This window comes from Falco peregrinus, chromosome W (genome assembly GCF_023634155.1).
Source record: "Falco peregrinus isolate bFalPer1 chromosome W, bFalPer1.pri, whole genome shotgun sequence".
Taxonomy (NCBI): Eukaryota; Metazoa; Chordata; class Aves; order Falconiformes; family Falconidae; genus Falco; species Falco peregrinus.
This window is the reverse complement of record NC_073743.1, coordinates 10685717-10706639: the sequence shown is the minus strand read 5'-3', so window position 1 is coordinate 10706639 and position 20923 is coordinate 10685717. Positions and strand designations below refer to the sequence as shown.

The 20923-nt window shown below is 40.0% G+C and overlaps 1 pseudogene; it reads right to left on the bottom strand.

Moving 5' to 3' along the window:
- Window positions 1–4318: 4318 nt before the first annotated feature.
- LOC129783218 (ankycorbin-like) lies at window positions 4319–13509 on the bottom strand (annotated as a pseudogene).
- Between the last annotated feature and the right edge of the window lie 7414 nt (window positions 13510–20923).

The window sequence follows — 20923 nt, the reverse complement described above, 5'->3', positions numbered from 1 at the left end:
CAGGAATGGTAACTTGTTGGTACCACACAGCTGATAAGCTGCATAGCAGTCATCACATGAAGAATATATGAGATGTCCACTGCTGAGCCAACCACTGTGGCGAAATTACTACTCTGTCACAAACTTGTATTTTGTATAATAAAAATCTCCAGCTGAAGTTCATTTTGTATAAGTCTCCAGAGATTCGAGTAGTTGTGATAAGGGATTTGACTCAGTGATGCTGTCAGCAGAGGTCCCTGAATAGGTTGGTTGAATCACCCTCTGATACAGTGGGCTGTCAAAACACAGGTAGCAGACAGGCTGGTTGGACCCAAGGGTCTCATCTTTCTTGGGAAACTGACAGGCTGATCAAATAGAAATGGTTTGAGGAAATCCTCCTTCTTAACATGACACTTATGAATAATCTTTAACTGTGAACAAACTCTCTTTCTCTCTCCCCTTTAGATATAACCTGTTGTCCAAGTTTGAGACTAGGAATAGATCCAGCTGCACCTAAACTGTGAGAATTTAGAAAGCAAGGGAGTCTACTCTAAACCTCATGATTCGATGGGAGTATCTCCTTTACTCTTTTATAACTTTGATCTTTATAAACTGTTTCCAACTCTATTCTGACTTGATTTCAACTTGATTTATCTCTGTGCATTTACTCCATGTAATAAGTAATAGAGTGAACCTTGCTATTGAATCTTGTGCAGTCGTATTTCCACAAATTTATATTAAACCTATTTCACTTAAACTCTTTGGTGGTAATTCTTTAAGTGACTTGACCTAACCACTCCTTTTGTGACACTGGTTCACGCTAGAAGCTGTGTTGAGCCCTTGCTGTTCTAGGCAACTCTCTGCCTTGGGAAGGTGGAGGTATGGCTCTGTGCCAGTGGACCAGTCAAGTAAGAAGAAACCCCACCAGAAATAGCACATCAGAAGACCAAGCAAAGCCATAAACACAAAAGCTAATTAGAAAAGAAGTTTTCATGCAGGCTGCTGCTCTATCCCAGCCAAAACCAGGACAGTATCCACCCCTTATGCCATACCATGTATGTCATGCTTCACTTTCCAATACACTGTCGCCTTTCCCTTCCCTCTTTCTTTCTCTCTCTCTCTCCCCCCATAATAAGTAAAAACAACATGTCCTGGTTTCAGCTGGGATAGAGTTAATTTTCTTCTTAGTAGCTGGTGCAATGCTGTGTTTTGGATTTGATATAAAAATAATGTTGATAACATACTGATGTTTTTAGTTGTTGCTAGGTAATGTTTATACTTAGTCAAGGACTTTTCAGTTTCTCAGGCCTTGCCAGCCAGAGGGCTGGAGGGGCACGAGAAACTGGGAGGAGACACAGCCAGGACAGCTGACCCAAACTAGCCAAAGGAATATTCCATACCATAGAATGTCACACTGGGTATATAAACTGGGGGGAGTTGGCTGAGGCCTGCGAATCACTGCTGGGGGACTGGCTGGGCATTGGTCAGCAGCAGGTGGTGAGCAATTGTTTGTGCATCACTTGTTTTGTTTTCTCCCTTCCCCTTGGATTTTATTCTTCTCCCCTTCTCCCTCCTTTTCATTACATATATTATTATTATTCATATTATTACTATTATTACTATTATAAGTTTTCCCCCTATTTTAATTATTATATTGTTCTTATCTTTTTCCTGATTCTCCTCTCCATCCCTGGGGAGGGGGGGGGGGAGCGAGCAAGCATCTGTGTGGTACTTCGTTACTGGCTGGGGTTAAACCATGACAGTCCTTTTTGGCACCTAATGTAGGGCAGAAGGGTTGAGATAAAGACAGGTCTGACTAGCGTGTGATAAAACAAAATTGTTATGTGTTCTTTGTATTGGTTAAATAATCACTGGCCACAACATCATTTTCTTTGCTGTCAAAGTTGCTGCCCATGATGTCAGGGTTGCATTATGTACTTTACTTGCAGTATGTGTTCCCTGTGGTGCTGTTAATCTTCCTTGGTGTCTGCGTTAAAGTTATCATTGTGTTGTACTTTATAATGCTGGTTTATGATATAATAGACTATAGGCCATGAAACTAATCCGGTCTGTGTACTCAGTATTGCCGTCGCCCTTGTTCTTCGGGTGCCCTCTGGCGGGAATTATTGATAATTGCACCATTGGCTTTTTCGGAGAGCCAATCACGAAATTTATCTTCCTACACCTTCCCCTTCTCTTCTAGGCCAATTACAGAAGCGTTTAAGGCCTTTGAAAACTTTGAGTATCCTTGAAATATTGAGACCAGCATATTGGTGGCCCTGATTCTGTTGCTGGGAACACTGAATGTGCTGCAAACTTTGTTGAGAATTAAGCAACTAGCTGCAGCTAGTCCGACCCCTGCAACAAGCACTGCAGCTACTCAAACCCCAGCAACAGGCATTGCAGGTATTCCAACCACCACGACAAGCACCGCAGGCACTCAAACCCTAACTGCTGATAAGTACTGCAGGCACTCAAATCCTAACTGCCGCGACAAGCGCTACAGCCATTCAAAACCCATGGATAGGTACTGTGGCTACTCCAACCACTGCAACAAGCACTGCAGCTACTCAAACTTTGATGATAGGCACCGTGGCTACTCAAAATGCAGCAAGTGCACTACTCCAGCCCCCATGACGAGTGATGCAGAGGACCAATCTGTGTCTGTATCAGTCACTCCTATACAGAAAAAGTAGTGGACATGGAAAACACCTCATTTAGTAAAGGAAGATTAAGCAGGGACATCACAGGAACAGAAGGAAGAGGCAGAACAAGAGGTAACCACTAGATCCCTACCCCTGAATGAGCTGCAGATTATGCAATAAGATTTTGCCTGTCATCCAGGTGAGCACATTGTCACCTGGTTGCTTTGATGCTGGATAACAGGGCTAATAGTTTGGAATTAGAGGGCAGAGAAGCCAAGCATCTGGGATCACTTTCTAGGGAAGAGGGCATTGACAAGGCGACTGGAAGAGAGACACAAGTCCTCAGTCTTTGGAGGTGACTTGTCAAGCGTGAAGGAAAGATAGCCTTTCAAGGAGGATATTACATGTCGCCAAGGCAAGTGGACTGCAATAGAGGGAGGTATCCAGTACCTGAGGGAATTAGCTGTGCCAGAGATGATTTATTATGACCAGAACAACACACAATTACTCACAGATCCCAACAAAGTCCTATGCACATGACCCTAATTAGCCAAGGGGGTATTCCATACCATAGAACGTCATGCTGAGTATATGAACTAGGGGGAGTTGGCCAGGGCCTGCCAATTGCTGCTCAGGGACCAGCTGGGCATCAGTCTGCAGGTGGTGAGCAATTGTGCATCACTTGTTTTCTTTTATCCCTTCCCTTTGGATTTTATTCCTTGCCCCTTCTCCCTCCTTTTCATTATAATTGTTATTATTATATATTTTCTATTTTTATTTTATTTTAATTATTGAATTGTATAACCCTCAAGTTTTACATTCCTTCCTGATTCTTCTCCCCATCTCCTGGGGGGGGGGGGGGGGAGCGAGCGAGCAGTTGCATGGCGCTTAGTTACTGGTGTGTTATCAGCATTATTATCACACCAAATCCAAAACACAGCACTGTACCAACTATTGAGAAGAAAAAATAACTATCCCAGCCAAAAGCAGGACAGAGACTAAAAAGCTACTTGATCCACAGGATTCACCCAAAAGAACTTCAGTTCTTGGTATTTGTGTGTTCTGCCCTCAGATAAGAAGATATTACTAGGAAATAAGTTACTGAAAAACTAGTTTCTCAAATAAAACTCAGGAGAGAGAGATGATAAAAAGACAATGGAGCTGACTGTAACTATTGCTAAGTTTAAAGAGAAGTATACATATCCATATGAATACGTATATATATATACTCACATATAGTTTCACTGTAGTTCTGTGCGTGAAGTGCTAAGTGATAGAGAACTGCAGTTCTGAACAATTGTGGGACCACTGATCTGTGCTACTGGTCTAAGGCTGTTTTAAACTTAGTTGGAATGCATCCAGTGATGAATGGGAAACCTTTATTACCTCTAGTAGGATGTCCCCGTGAAAAATGGCTCTGAATTTAGCAATCAAGATAGAAGGCATAATTTGCAAAACTGGTTGCATGGGGTTTGGAGTGGATTCTATTCTACCTGACAGATCAAGAAAGTTAATCATCAAGTGGCAGTTTCAGGGAGGAAACCCCAGTACATCTGACAGCTATCTAAACAAGAGCTATAGAACATATTTGCACTATGTTAAAACAGTGTATTGAGATTTCCCTCAATACAAAAAGTAAATGAAGGCACAAAAAGAAGAAAGGTGAAAAAATTGGAAATTGTTTATTTGCTGCATAAGGAAACTTCTTGTAAATTACATATAAAGAAACTTGCTATGCTGTAGTGTGTAATTTTAATATTCCGCAAAGATAATTGTATACAAACCAAAACAAAGTAGATGACTAAATCCATCAGGCAACCTACACAACGGTTTATCAAATTTTATACTTTGCAGCACTAGCATGCTTAAAATCTTGTTGTTCATTTTGAAGTGCTGCAAAAAAATTCTTTTCACATATCTTTGGAGTATTTTTAAAACCATCTAACTATAAAATACTTTTCAAAATTAGCAGGCATTAGTTAAAGCACCCAAGAAAAGTAACACCAAGGTCTAACTGATGCAAAGGTGTGAGTTTTGGTTTTGTTTTTAAAATCCATTTTAGTTTTATCAGAGTTAGGAATTATTAAAGTGCACTATGAGTCCAGTCAGCCTGAGGCACTGCTGACCCTTGTCATATTATGACTGTATATAAATTTAATAGATTATATAGCTCTAGAGATTTCTCTGTTAGAGACATACCCAGTAACAGGAATAAAACAAATACCATAGTGAAGCTGCAAGCTAGTTAGAATGGCTGTACCCTCAAGTGCAGTGTATGCTTAGAAACATTTTTCCACAGTTTCATATTATACCACATCAGGCATTTTTATTTGACTTTTAAATTTAGAAGTGCTGATAAAGGCTTTACTGATGATCCTGGCTTCTAGAAACAACACACAGACATTTTTGACACCTTTTACTGTTCTCTACCTATCATTTCTACATTTGCTGAAACAGCAGGCTGAACTGCATTTTACACTTCACTGCTCTGGACCATGCTGACAGACAGGTCTATTATTCTATAATGATCTTTTTTTCACACTGAAAACTCTTCACTATGCTTCACTATTACTGAATACTTGTGGGTATAAAAAGAAACTCTCTAAAGCATGATTACCTAAAAATATTTGTTAATAAGCTTAATACAAACATTATGTAGAAAAAATGGTTCAGTTACAAAAAAAAATATAAATCATTAGAGGGCCAATAAAAATATACCAAAGAGAAGTTCTTTACAAAAGTAAAGTTAGGAAGTATGAGACATTGACATTCACTGTAAACATCCTGTGTTCACTAGAATCCCTTGTCTAAAGTATATGTTCTGGTTTTGTTCCTGAGCTTCATGGCCAACACTTGCATAGATAGCTAAATCTGTCATAAAGGGTTGTTTATACAGACCCTTCTGTACTGCTTTGTACAGAACTTCAATAAACTAATGATTTTACTTTTTGAAATAGTTTCATTTACTATCAGGCAGTTCAAGGAAATTATGAAGCATGGTATGATTTTTGTGTACTCAGTGCATTGGATGGGTTGGGACAGCTACCTTATGGTGTATTAATCTTAAATATTATATTAAGAAGTGTAGCTGTTTGATATTTTGGCTTACCATAAATATCTACTTCTGCTCACTGCTGCAAGGCTCACTTCTGCTCTGCCAAAGACTGCATATGGCAATATGTCAGGAATCTGAGTGCTACAACATCAAGCAACTAAATTACTCCCCAATAACAAGATGCAGCTTATAAACAGTACAGAAGACCTAATGGAGAATTTCACCTTTACCTAGGCAACATGAGTGCTTTCCTCTTCAGGGGTCCTCAAACTTTTTAAACAGGGGGCCGGCGCGCGGATGAAGTGGCAGGAGGTCATCTGCGGCTGCTTGGTTTCCCCCCCCAAACCCCGGTGGGGGGGTTCTGTAAATACCGGGGGCCGGACTGAGGACCCTGGGGGGCCGTATCCGGCCCGTGGGCCATAGTTTGAGGACCCCTGCTCTAGATTAACCTCCCTCTATTTGAGGAAACCAGAAAGTACTTTCAAGGTAAACATGACATGGAGTGGCCTAAGCGAAAAGTCTGAAGAACATACTTGCAGTTTGGATATGAAAAGCAAGCATGTGTTTAGTTACTGCACATACAAATGCACATGGGAAGTGGTAGAGACAAACAAATCCACCTCACAAATAGCACAATAACACAAAAGCAGCAAATTGTCTATTTTAAATCTTATAAGGCAAATCTAGATAAACACCCATGACATAATTAATAAAAATGGGGAGTTTTCCTTGGCTTTTTTCTTTACTTTTTCTGTGATTGGCTTTTACACATTGATAAAATTTGTTTAAGCACTTTCTGGACATCTTCATCCATTTGACCCTAGACAAGGGGAAAAAGAAAAGATGATTGAATTCAAGCATCACTTTACTCCGTAAGAAGATTTACAAACTATTTTTTAGGTATATTAATTACATCAATTTCCCAAAAGGAAGTAGTGTTAAATTTGTGTTTAAACAGTCATACCTTTTGGGTAGGATGACTTAGATAAAAAATGCAAAGTTTTTACTAGATCTGCAGAAGAAACATCTTTCATTAAAATACCAATACTCTGTAACTGAAAATATGCAACCATACCTGCACAGCACAGAGAAGATGCATCCTGTAAACTGAGAAAATTTCCTGATGCTGTTTCTTTGTTTACTAGAAAATAGTTAAGCAGAAAGTCACGGAGCATTCAGAACTGTTGAATTCAGAACTCTCCAACTAGATTTAGGGAGCTCTGGGGAATTACAAACCATAGTTTTATGCATGCATGGAAAACCAGCTCAGACAGTACTGTGCCACTAGCCATCCAAAACAGAATTTGCTCGGAAGCGTAGTCTACAGAAATGCTGTAATTCTACCCATTCCAGTAAAAAAAGCTTGTGAGATGACAGTAGTTGTAAGAAGTGCTGAGTTTCAAAGATGTGGAATGAGCACATACTCTACTTCTGAGCTTATCAGCAATCAGAATTGAGGAAAGCCAACAATATTCTGACAAATCAACCCTCAACTGCAACCGAGCTCTTCCCTGATGTTAGTGACCCATCTGTCAGCTAATGCCTTCCCAGGGAAGAAGAGGTGCTTACAAAGGTCTCAACCCATGAAATCCTCAGCTAATTACTAAACATTCAAACAAGGAAAGTCAAACTCCTTTTTCATTATCACAGACTGCCACATCCCAGAAGCCATCTTTCCAAAATAATGTGAAGCTGTTAGGAAAGCTAGCCTACAAGAAGGAAAGAATGCTTTTGTCCTGTTTTAAATACTACCCACTTTCCTAATATGTTGAATATCTTTGTACCTTACACTACTTTGCTGGTCCTTGAGCAGTGGGAGATGAAGGTTCCTTTTGGACTTGGTGGACTGGGATAATAAACAGCCATGGGCCTTTATACTGACAGGATGCAGTATGCTTATTTATTTCTTCCCACTGCAAGGGAATTTTTCTAGCTCATATACATATTGACTCTTCTGTCTGCTGGGGAGGATAGGAGAGCAGACACCAGGTAAGCCATTAAGGCTGGGAATTTTCTTTTCAGAGTTACTCCAGAGCTCTCAAAGGCCTCTGGCGGACAGTACCTTTTTTTCACACTCTACAGTGAACTAAAATGCTCTTTTGGACAGGCAAGCTCTTGGAAATGGCTCAACTTGGCTTAGAAGACTGGACCTTTCATGCACAAACAAGTACAATCTTAAAAATCTTTAAGCACTAGAGAAGTTCAGAGAATAAACTGTGCTCCCTATGGACTTGCTTGATTTGAAACTTCACACCTTCAGTGACTATTTTCTTTCAAGAAGTCAAACTTATTTTAGCTTAAAAAAAACCAAAAGACTTCATCTGATGAATCAATCCACAAGTTCCTGAGAAAAAACACAAATCCACTGCACACTGTCCATATTTTTCACAAATCAGGGTCTCAGCAGCAGGTCTGGCCACTGCATTCTACTACAAGTACAGGAACTTTGCTCTACTATTTATCTGAGGAAATATAGTGGGGAAACAGCTTTCTTTAGTTAGACTGTTTCTGAGGAGCAATTTGTGAACTGCAGATTCCAAAATGTTTCAGACCATTATAGAATTTCTGGATGAAAATTCCTTTCCTTGTACTCATTGACTGTGCTCCATTTTAAATAAGGCAAAGTCAGGAATGGCACACACATCTTGGGAGAACTGGGAATAATGGGTTTGTGAATTATCACACTTATAGTCAGTTGGTTTTGCAACTGGTTCACTTGTTGTAATGCCTCCAGCTGCTGGCTTTGTCTTTTGGGGGCACTGGTTGAGTAGGAAAGCTGAGAAAAGCTGTTCAATGCTTCTTTTAATTTGCTAAGTTCCTTGGACATTTCATTGATCTAGGGAGGCAAAAATAGGTTTTCATGAAAAGCTACAAGGCATACTGTATATTCATGGGTCTCATCTTGGGAGTATTTGTGACTTAAATTTAAGAAGTAGGGAAAACCAAGATGTAAACTCAATGGACAGACATGTAAGCAAAGGGTTAATGCTTCTCTGTCCCCCCTCGTAGCCCTGCCAATTTAAAATGCATTCCTTGTTCTGAAAGCCAGCAATATTTACAAACAAGGATTGTTTGTAAACATTTACCACCTTTACAGACACTGCTGCTGAACACAAGACAAAAACATACCAAACATAGGCCAGCTATTCACAGCCAACAAAATACATAGCTTTTTATAAAGAAATTTGTAGTGATAGATATGGTAGTTGCAGAGTAAAAATAGTTGGTTCATGCTGACATTGAGATGATATAGTAAACTCAGTGAAATTTTGTTCCTTTCTGATATTTTATTTTCTTGTCTCCTCTGGAATCTCTTCCTGCTGTAAATCCCAATTCTTTGACTTCAGTTGCCTAAACAGTGTGAATCCAACCTAAGCAGAACTTAAAAGAGGTAAATTGAAAGGTCATGCATATCTCCACAGAAGAGGAAAACCAACTGTAAAGTCAAACATATTGAAAACTTCTTTGACTTTGATATCTGAATTTTTAGATGGGCAAATGCACTCAGAAGTTACTCTACTGTGACACTTGACACAACATTGTCTATTAGGTCACCCATGCACCATCCAACATGTTTTGCAGTCTGAACTCATGTGCTACCTGAATCACTAACCTTTTCATCTTTATCCTCTTTTGGTTTTGATGAGCTTTCAGAATATCTTTTCATTTCAAGATCATCTTGAGCTTGATGGTACTTTTGGTGAAGACCAGTCACCTCCCGTTTCTTTGCTTCAAGTAGAGTATGCATACCTTCTTTCTCTTCTTTCAAGTGCAAAACTTAATTTCTCAGTTGCATAGCATCTAAAGACACATTTTCCTTCTCTTTGATTACATCCTTCAGTTTGGTAGACAAAACACTAACTTCACTCTCTAATGATGACTGGAGCTTTTCATATGTAGTCTTGGGTACCATTGCTTCATTAATTGCAACTTTTTCTTCCAGTAATTCCTTCTGTAGGTTTCTTACTTCACTTTCCTTGTTGGTAAGCAGTCCTTTCAGCTCATTTATTTCTTCCTCCATTTCCTTTACAGTATTTCTGAGTCCATTCATCACCTGACGGTGATTGGCATTTGTTTCTGAGTGTCTAATAGTTGCTTTAGTACTTCTGCTTCATCTAATACTTTTGTGTACTGGGTTTTCATTTCTGATAACTCATTCTCTGCTTTGTTTTTCAAAGAATTTGTTACCTGGATCAGTTTTTCATGTTCATCCCTAGGAATGTAGTCCAAAGCTATATCATCTAGAGCTTTTGTCTTCCTATAGTCTTCAAGTTTTGTTTGTGCTTTGTACAACTGAGACAATTCACTGTTTTCTGTTGAGCTCATCTATCATTCTTTGCATTGCATCTTTCATTTCTCCAGCTTCAGCACTAGATTCCAACTGTGTCCAATTTGTCAGCTTGTCCTGTAGCCTTTTAATTTCTTCTTGCCCTTCTTTGTACCTCTCATTGTCAATCAACAATGCTTTCTCTTGATTAATGTTATCAATAACTGAACAATATGAAATCTTTATTTCCTCACACTCTTCCACAGACAATTTGCTTGCCACATTCTTCTCTTTCTTCAAACTTTTTCTGTAGTGCTCTCACTTTCTCTTTTTGTCTTTCACTTTCCTCCAATGCTCTCTTCAATTCTTGCTTAAGCATTTCAACTTCTTTGCATGTAACCTTCAACCTACTCAGTTCAGAATTGGTTTCTTCACTTTCAGAGGAAAAAACACTCAGCTTCATTTGCCTTTGTACATTCAAAACCTCTTTCACAGCTTCCTCGTATCTGTTTTGGATTTCTTGGAACTTTACGTTAAGATCAGAACCATTTCCTGAAATGTCTGTGCTATTTAAATGATCTGTTTTGGGGACTCTAGACTGGACCTGAGCTTCTATGTGCTTTCTTTTGGCTTCAGAATTCTCTAATTTCCTCTGCATATCCTTTAAGTCTTCCTGGAGGTATTTCATTTTTACTTCACTGGGGCTTGCCGATTTTTCTTAAATTTGGGTGGCATTTATTGTAGACCTCAGCTCCTGAGCGGAGAACTCACTTTATCTGTCTGCTGTTTGATCAAACTCTGTTTGGGATGAACGATAAGTTTCTGTGGTTGAATCCATTTCTTTAGGTGTTCTTTCCTGTGCAAAAAGAAACCCAAACAATTGCACAATAAAAACAAGTACATGATTATATTTTTTAGAATAGAGCAAGCTAGGAAATCTTGCCACATCCTACAGAGACAGACAATTAAAGCACCATGGAAAAAAGTTTTTAGAAAAATTCAAAATGCAGCTGCTCCCATTTAGTCATCTACAGCAAGAGAAGGCAATAAGTGCCAAGCTCCTCTGAAAGTCTGGTCTGATCTCCATAAGCTAATAATCAAAGCTATGCAAATTAAAATTCTGCTAATACAACTGTTAACATATTTTAGAATGTGGTTATCATAATAAACAGTTATTCAGTAATTTATGGGAAAAATGAGAAGATCAAAACACTGATTGAATCCTTTGGGACAGAGTGTTTCCATGATCTTACCACCAACAAGCTCATTAAATTATCTTCACAGCACATCTCTCTAAAACAGTAAGCAGGTCTTTGTTCTGCTAGCAGATTAACAGAGAACTAGAACAGCACAAAAATATGCCACCTGTAATTTGTCCTTTAGCTCCTTATTGTGCAATGTCAAGGAAGTGATTTTTGCTTGCATCAACAGAAGTAGATCTTGCTGGTCAGCTTCAGAACTCACATCCAATAAACTATCCACACCTTTAGAGAGGAAAAAAAAAGGATTCAAAAGCTTTCAAAAAGATGATCTGGTAGATAGTTAGTTATTCTAACCTTTCAAATGAAACAGTTTGTTCCCATGACCACTAAGTGTGAACAGTGAACTGTTCCTAGAAACTGTTTCCCAAAAATGTGTTAGATCACCCAATAGAAGCAGGAGGTTTTGGTGGGGAGCTGCTAGTGAAGTTACAAAACATTACTCCCAATTCTTATTGTGTCTCACATTCTAAGTGGAAAGAAACAGTGGATTTCTGACAAGATTTCAACATGAATGTTGTTGAAACACCTAACCAAATACAAAAATAAGGATTAAGTGTTATTGTATACTTGTTGTGCTGTCACTCAGTCTGTCTTTATTATCTCAATGCAAGAAGCTGAATTCTTCCTGCTGAGACAGAAAAAGAAAATGCTTTCCCAGAAAGCAGATGTAAAGTTGGACAGTTCACCAAAGAGAAGTAGAGATAGTATAGATCTTGCCGGATAAAGCCTGTCAAAGTGGGTTTCTTTTATTTCTGGGGTCTTGTTTAATTGTAGCATGTGACAAGTATTTCAAAGTCCACTAAAGACATTCAAGTTCCATTGCCCAGTTCTCAATAAAAGTTAAAGAAACACGGGCAACTATCTCATAGGTAGTTTGGAAGGCTGCAGCCCCTGTGATAAATAATTGCAATATAATGTGATATATTAAAAAATATATATATTCAATACAATAAGGTAAAGATCAGACAGAATGCACACACATATTTCCCTGATGTATTTGGTGAAAGGGTCTCTACTTTTCACATTGCACAATGCCATACACTTCACTGGTATTAGATAATGAGCTCTCACAGCATTAATACTTTCATAACCATATTCCTAAATACTTACTAACTTATGACTAACTATTTACATATTCAGTAAATGCGACGAGCAAGGGAAAGCAAGCAGCCGACTCAATATGAGTGATAGAGCAAGCTTCGATTTATTATGGCGCGGTTATGTCTTATATACAGTTCCAGTTAATTATGCCTACAAATCATCTGCTGATTGGCTAAGCTCTAAAGGGTTACACTTTCATACATCCTCCTATTTGCGGTTTCTGCGGATAGCTAGCTACATATATTTTTTTTCCCTCTCTTGTCTACGCGAATTCCTCAAAGTTATTTACAACATTAGGCACAAGGTCAGCATGACCTTATCTCTCTTCCCTTTTAGCAAGCCTGGTAATTTTCCACTTTTAGCAAGCCTGGTAATTTTCCATTTTTAGCAAGCCTGGTAATTTCCCGCTGCGGCCTAGCTTGGTTCACTCCAGACTTATGTCAAAAGCTGTATCACACAGTCCTTCTATGGAACCGTGGCTGTTCTCTTTCATCCATTCTGCAACAATTCCCCCTTTTTCTTTTTGGACAAGGAAAACTGGTCCAGTTACACGCTCAAATAATTTTCAAATACAAGAGAGAGCACAGCTTAAACATATAAATCCAATGATAACAATTATTACTATAAGCAACACACTTTGCAACAGTCTTTTTAACCAGCCTCCTATCCCAAGCCAATTTGTTAAGCTTTCAAGGCCAAAAAATCCAACATCTTGTTGAATTTTTTGAGAATGTTCCATCAATTGTTTGATTTCTTTATGTATGGAGCTTGAATTATCTTCAAGGTCCATACAACACATGCCTTCAAAATCTTCACAGCCATGTCCATGTGCTAATAGTAAAAAGTCAATGGCCATGCGGTTTTGCAAAACAGCATGTTGAACAATAGTTAAACTATCAGCTAGGTCTGATAAAACTCTGCTGGTGAGGTTGGCTTGTTTAACCACCCAACAAGACAGCGTTTCTAAATTTTTGTGGGCCCGAGCAGCGGCGGCACCTGGGATAAATAACGAAGCAAAAAATACCTCCCATTTGTTCCAAAGTTGAACGTTATCATCACAGGTGTTACCAAGGATCTGGGAAGTGTCTCTTCTCCATCTCACTGGATTTGATTTGTTAGGATGAATATGTGGTAAGGCTAAACTCAGATGACCGATGGTACATGGACCACCTTACAGGCATTGAGGGTATTCCATTCCATGCTCTATTACCACAAATAAAAAACAAACCAGGGGGTAATTTCCTAGGATATAATACTCCAGGTGCAGGATTAGACAGATTTCGACTGGTATGGTTACACCAAACACTCCAATTAAACTGATTCTTAATTGGATATACGGGAGTGATAGCAGTTGTACTACAAGGCATGTTAGAGGCTTCACCAGCACAAGGGTACCGGGAAGAATTCAAATATACACAATAAGAGGCATTTAGTGAATCGACTAGTTCGATTTCTTGAGGGCTAGGACCAATAGGGAGTTTGTCATCTCAGTTATCAAATTTTTCAAAAAAGCTGCTCATATTATTACCTCGAGCCAATATGGTAACTTTTGGCATCTGGTTAAGAGACTGGTTAAGGGCGATCCAATCTGAGTCATTTAACGGCACACCTACTAAACAAGTTAAAAAGGGTACGCTAGGGGTTGACAAACTCGCACAAAACGTGGTTGTGTTAATAGCTCTACTTAAAGTTACCCATACATTTTCTCACAAATCAAACAATGATTTAGGCACAAAAGCTACAACTACGACAACAAAATTAATTAACACAACAATTCTCAACATTATGCTTAAAATATAGCTAAAAAAATATTAATAAATCAATCACGAGTTGACATTGGTTACTGGAGCATCAGTCACTGCTGCTTTGGTCCATTTTGCTGGGATCCACTGCGGCCCTGTGGGGGTAAGTACACACATATAACCTCTTCCAGCATACTTTACTTCTGCTGGCCCTTTCCACAAACCAGTTGAAGGATCCCTGTACATAACAAACATTGGAACATCATCTTTACATGATTTAAGATACCCATGTAACCATGCAGGTGATTCTTGCTGTTCTGCAAATATACATAGATGATTCAACACAAAAAGAACTTTAGCAAGTCTCTCTTGTACATCTGTAATCTTCTCAAACTTTTGTAAATATTGCTTTAATGTCTGATGTGTTCTTTCAATGATTGCTTGTCCCGTGGGAGAGTGAGAAATACCTGTAATATGTCGCATTCCCCATGCTTGACAAAAACGTCTCATTTTTTCACTGACATAAGCAGGGCCATTATCAGTCTTTATTGTCTGTGGCACTCCCATGACAGCAAAACAACTTGTTAAATGCCTTATTACATGGAGTGCTCGTTCCCCTGTTTGTGCTGTAGCCCATACAAATTTACTATATGTATCAATTGTAACGTGTACATATTTTAATCTGCCAAATTCAGCAACATGAGTGACATCCATTTGCCACAACTCTCTGGCTTTAAGTCCTCTGGGGTTCACTCCGATACCTAGTCCCGGTCCATGATGACTGCACGTAGGACAAGCTCGTACAATTCCTCTAGCTTCTTCCATTGTAATGTCAAATTGTCGATGCAGTCCCCGCGTGTTTTGGTGAAATGTGTTGTGTGATTCTCGTGCTTTAACAAACTCGCTTAGTGGAGCTGCTACAGACACGAGCTGGTCAGCGCGCGCATTCCCTTCCCCCAAACCTTCAGACCATTTATGACTTCTAATATGTATAACGCAGTAGGGTTGCGTGCGCTGCTGTATTGCTGACAACAGTTGCCTAAGGAGTTCAAACAGCCGTTGACTTTGCACTTCTTTAAGGCGAGCATCTTCAATTCGGCTTACGATTCCTGCAACGTACATCGAGTCCGTTACAATGTTTAACCTCGCATGTATCCATTGGGTACATACCCATACAACAGCAGCTAGCTCTAAAGTTTGTAACGAATCTCCTGCTTTCGCAGGAAGGATTTGGTGGTGCCATTGATTGTTCTCGTGCCATGTTGCTGCTGCTTTTCTTGAGCGTTTCCCTGCATCCGTATAAACTGTGATAGCATCCGCTAAGGGTCGCTCACTTCGTTTCGGACGCTTTAACCAGTCATAATTACTAATCCATTTTAATATAGGTGCTTTTAAAGGCTCAACTTTAATCTCCAGAGCTTCACTTAATAAACTTAACTGTAAAGCTGATGAATTCTGCAACCACCACTCCAAGTCTTCTCTGCGTATTGGTAGATACACGACATTTGGCTCCATTCCGGTAATTTGTAAAATTCGCGTTCTTCCTTTTCGAATGATTTCTGCCAAATTTTGCGTTTTTTCTTGGATGGTAGTCTTTGGTTGCATTTTGGTAAAGATCCACTCTAATACTCTCACAGTCTCCCCTTTTTCTTTTTGCACTGTGTAAGTGCACCAGTAAAGTGTGAGGGACCGTTTAACACAGTGAGGTCTACAGGAAGATTAGGGTCAATTCGATCCACTGCACGCTCTACAACCCGCTCACTGAGTTGTTGAATCATAACTTGTTGATCCTTAGAAACAATAACAGGATTAGATGGATCTGTTCCTTTTAATAAAGGTCGTAACACGTCTAGTTCATCATTGGTGATGCCTGCTACTGGGCGTAGCCATTGGAGGTCACCCAATAACTTTTGAGCATCATTGAGGGTATGCAGATCTTTACAAATGGTTAATTTTTGTGGACTCACTTGTGACTGAGTAATATTCCAGCCAAGATATTTCCATGCGGGTGAACGCTGGACCTTTTCAGTTGCTATGACGAGATTTTGCGTCTCTAACTGTCATTGTAAAAAGGTCTCCTGTTGTTCAGTGAAAGGCTGTTTTTGAGCAAATAGAATATCATCCATATAATGGTAAATAATAACATGAGGCCATGCTTTTCAAATAGGTTGGAGAGCAGCATCAACAAATAGCTGACACAGGGTAGGGCTATTTTTCATGCCTTGTGGTAACACAGTCCATTCAAATCGCTGGTCAGGTCCCTCTCTGTTAACCGATGGCAATGTAAATGCAAATCGTTGAGTGTCATTGGGGTGTAGCTGAATCGTAAAAAAGCAGTCTTTTAAGTCAATTATTAATAAATGCCATTCGGTGGGCAACATAGCAGGATTAGGAAGACCCGGTTGTAAGGCTCCCATTGCTTGCATTTGTTGATTCACTGCTCGTAGATCATGTAAAAGCCGATATTTTCCTGATTTTTTCTGGATTACAAATATCGGTGTATTCCAAGGACTGGTTGACGGTTTAAGATGACCTTGTGTTAACTGGTCTTGAACTAGCAAATGTGCTTGTCACAGACTTTCCTTTTTCAACGGCCACTGTCCAATCCAAACAGGCTCTTCTGTTAGCCATTTCAAAGGAATCGGGAAAGTCCAATTGACAGTGACCGTTCCTAAAAAGGTGAATTTGTGGTAAGTATTACTCCTAATTGATTCAACACATCTCTTCCGATGAGTGCATTCACTCCACTAGGTAAGGGCATAACAGTAACATGTAGTATCGCTGTTTTTCCATCTATGATGATTTGTATTCTTTGTTGACTGCGCTGAACAGGCGCTATTCCCCCTACTCCTTCAGCTCCTCCAGGGACGTGTTGCAGTGGCCAATAAGAAGGCCACTGACCACGTGCGATGATTGTGATAGCGGCACCAGTGTCCAAAAGTGCAGTCATGTGTTTTTTATCAGTCCCATGTACAAGAATAATTTGGGCGAGTGGTCGTTGATTCATAGGTACAGTCAACATCGCTAAGCCTCCTGTGGACCCAAAACCATCTGTCCCGCGATCGTGATTGGAGATTGCAGACATTTGGTGAGTTAAGTGCTGGAGTGGTATTAATTGAGCAATGCGACTACCTTTAGGAATATATATAGGTGGAAAACTTGTTTGAACAATTATAAAAATTTCTCCTTTATAGTCACAATCAATAAGTCCTGGTAAAACAAAGAGTCCCTTGAGGCCAGTGGAAGAACGACCCAGCGGTAAAGCTCCATGAGGTTGTCCGTTTATCATTATAGGTCCTTTGATTCCTGTGGCAACTTTCTGTGGACGATTATCAAGTAGAGTAATGTCTATTGCTGTTGCCAGATCCAATCCGAGGCTCCCTCGGGTTGCTGGTCGTAAATTTGTGGCTGGTTGAAGGCGGGAGGTGTTGGTTGTTGGTTGGGGAGCTGGCTGGGGACAGTCATCGGCATGCAGGTTGCTGGAGCCGCTATTGGGGTCGGCGCGCTGTGACTCCTGGCGCTCCGCTTCCCGTTTCCCGAACGCCGGCAAGCTGCGGTATTATGATTATTTGACAGTTTTGGCACCATACTTGGCGTTCTCGACACTGCCGGCGCGTATGACCCGAACGTCCACAACGAAAACATATATAGTCCCGTCGATGGTGTATTCTGTCTCGACGTTCATCCGGAGGTTTCAGTGGAGCGAGGGCTGCAAATGCTTGCTGCTGAGCCTTAACTAAATTGTCCCCTACCTCCCTAAGCGCTTCAACTAACAGAGCTTGGGGTCCTACAGGAACTCTGCTCGTTCGCTCTAACATGGTTTCAATAGAGGCATCCAGAGGAAGAGTAACTAAAATGCCTTTTGTATAAGAGTTACAATTTTCCAGCACACATTGTCTTAACAAAGGTCCTTTCATAAAGTCAGCCATATCTGCACGATTAATAGCATCTGTAACCCTATCTACAAAAGAGGCAAAAGATTCATCCCTTCCTTGTTTGACTGACATATATGAGGGCGTAGCCGGTGTAGTTTTGACTTTTTGTAAGGCTCCTCGTGCTAGCCTCATAGACTCTAATAAAACATCTGGGCCAGATTGCATCTGCATTTCTACAGAAGCAAAGGGCCCGGTTCCCATCAATTGTTCTACTGTTAAACCCGCTAAACGATCATTCGGTGCGCGAGGCATATGTACAGACAGTTCACAAAGTTTCTGCCAATGGGCTTGCCATAACAACTGTTGTGATTGTTTCAAAATGAGTCTCATTATATTTTTAATGTCTTCTGGACAAAGCATTCCGCTACTCCAAATATAGTTTAACATTTGTCTTGCAGGTTCGCCATGTAAACCTGACTCATTAACTGTACTCCGTAACTGATTTAATATTTTCCAGTCTAAAGTATGATGTTCTCCTGTCATTACTCCTGCATTATCAACAGTATAAATTACTGGATAGGCTTGATGATTAATTTGAGCTACGACATCAAAGTCTTTTTGTTCCATCGCTTCTCGGACTATTTTGTCCCAACCGACTCTAATTCGTCGTGGCTGCGGGTGAAGGCAAGGCGGTTTAAAAGTTTTATTAGCTGAATCAGTTTTTAACTTCCCATCGTCTGCCCCCTCATTTTTGTCACTTGTCTCCTCCTCAGTTTCACTTTCTTGTGATTCTCCCTGCACCTCCTCTTGAGGTGGTGCCGAGAGACAAGCTTTTTCTTCCGGAAGAGGAGGGGGAGGAGGATGGTCTGAGGGTCGGCGAACAACAGGAACAGGGATTCCCGAGGCAGGGGGGGTAAAATAATCACCTCCTGCCATAAGACGCCCAGCAGCCAGGTCAGACCGTTCGAGTCGGCTGGAAGCAGCTGCTGCCATTTGTTTTTCAACTTTATATCTTTTTAAACAATTAATAACTTCTCTCCAAGGTTTCATTAATTTCTTAGCAGCTTTATCATCATCAATTACTGAATCCCATAAACAATCCCCATAATTACGCCATTCTTCTACTTCAAACATATGCTCAGGATCTGCAAAATATCCTTTTGCTCTACCTAATGCAATTAACCCGGCCAGATCTTTTAAAGGGCCTACTCCCCGCTTTTCTAAAAAGCATTGTAAAAGAGCAAGTGCTACCTCTTTTTCCATAGCGCGCTTTAAACAGTTCTTTTCCTTGATTAAGATGCAGCCTTTTCCCTGGGTAGTCACTCACGGACGGTGAACCTTTCCTTGATTAACGTTGGTTCAAGCACGGATCGGGCACGATGCCAGCATCAGTCGATCTTTGCTCCCTGGTCGCTGCTACCAGTGCTTCTCCGTCCTCGCTGTCCGGTGAAGAACAGGGATTGGGGGTCCCTGTTCGGGCGCCACTTGCGACGAGCGAGGGGAAGCATGCGGCCGACTCAATGTGAGTGATAGAGCAAGCTTCAATTTATTACGGCGCGATTATGTCTTATATACAGTTCCAGTTAATTATGCCTACTAGTCATCTGCTGATTGGCTAAGCTCTAAAGGATTACACTTTCATACGTCCTCCTATTTGCGGTTTCTGCGGATAGCTAACTACATATATTTTTTTTTCTCTCTTATCTATGTGAATTCCTCAAAGTTATTTACAAGGTCAGCATAACCTTATCTCTCTTCCCTTATTAGCAAGCCTGGTAATTTTCCATTTTTAGCAAGCCTGGTAATTTTCCATTTCTAGCAAGTCTGGTAATTTCTCGCTGCGGCCTAGCTTGGTTCACTCCAGACTTATGTCAAAAAGCTGTATCACACAGTCCTTCTATGGAACCGTGGCCGTTCTCTTTCATCCATTCTGCAACATTCCAGTTAATTATGCCTACAAATCATCTGCTGATTGGCTAAGCTCTAAAGGGTTACACTTTCATACATCCTCCTATTTGCGGTTTCTGCGGATAGCTAGCTACATATATTTTTTTTTCCTCTCTTGTCTACGTGAATTCCTCAAAGTTATTTACAACATTAGGCACAAGGTCAGCATGACCTTATCTCTCTTCCCTTTTAGCAAGCCTGGTAATTTTCCATTTTTAGCAAGCCTGGTAATTTCCCGCTGCGGCCTAGCTTGGTTCACTCCAGACTTATGTCAAAAGCTGTATCACACAGTCCTTCTATGGAACCGTGGCCGTTCTCTTTCATCCATTCTGCAACAAGTAAACATTAAAGTAATCCACACTTGCTTTATAAATTACATTGAAACAGATTTTGATTCCTTTTTGTTCCTAAAACTCAGCTAATTAATTCACAGGAGACTCTGCAGTTAGCAAACTAGATTAATAAGGTACTGTACTTTCCTTCCCCAAGCTTAATAAGAACAGAAAACTTTGATACTTTGCACACTTGGTCAGCAAAGGCAGCCTGCTCTTTTCCAGTCATGGGAGTTGAAGTTGATTAGTGTGGAGAGGACAAATCACTAAGCTGTAAAAGATTTTATATGAATACATATGTGCCCATACACACACACACACACACTAAAGAGTACTTTTCCCTGCACTAATGTAAGTCACAACTCTAGGTTAGTTTCAAAGAGCAGATCTAAGTATTCAGTGTTCTTCTGAGTCAGTATTATACATGCAGTATAGCTGCTATACAGGTAACATTCCTGTTTAACATTAAATCTAACTGTTAAACTGCATTTTGATACTATATAAAACTATTTAAGTATTTTAATTTTATATGTATATATGAATATAATAATGTGTGTGTATATATATATTTAAAATGTACATACTCACTTATGGAAATCAGCAAAACCAGGAGACCTTCAACTTTAGATCGAAGAAGCAATTGTACAGTAAAATTTGTACAGTTGTACATGATATATTTCAAGCAATTTTTTAATCAACCTAACCAACATGTTCTTTC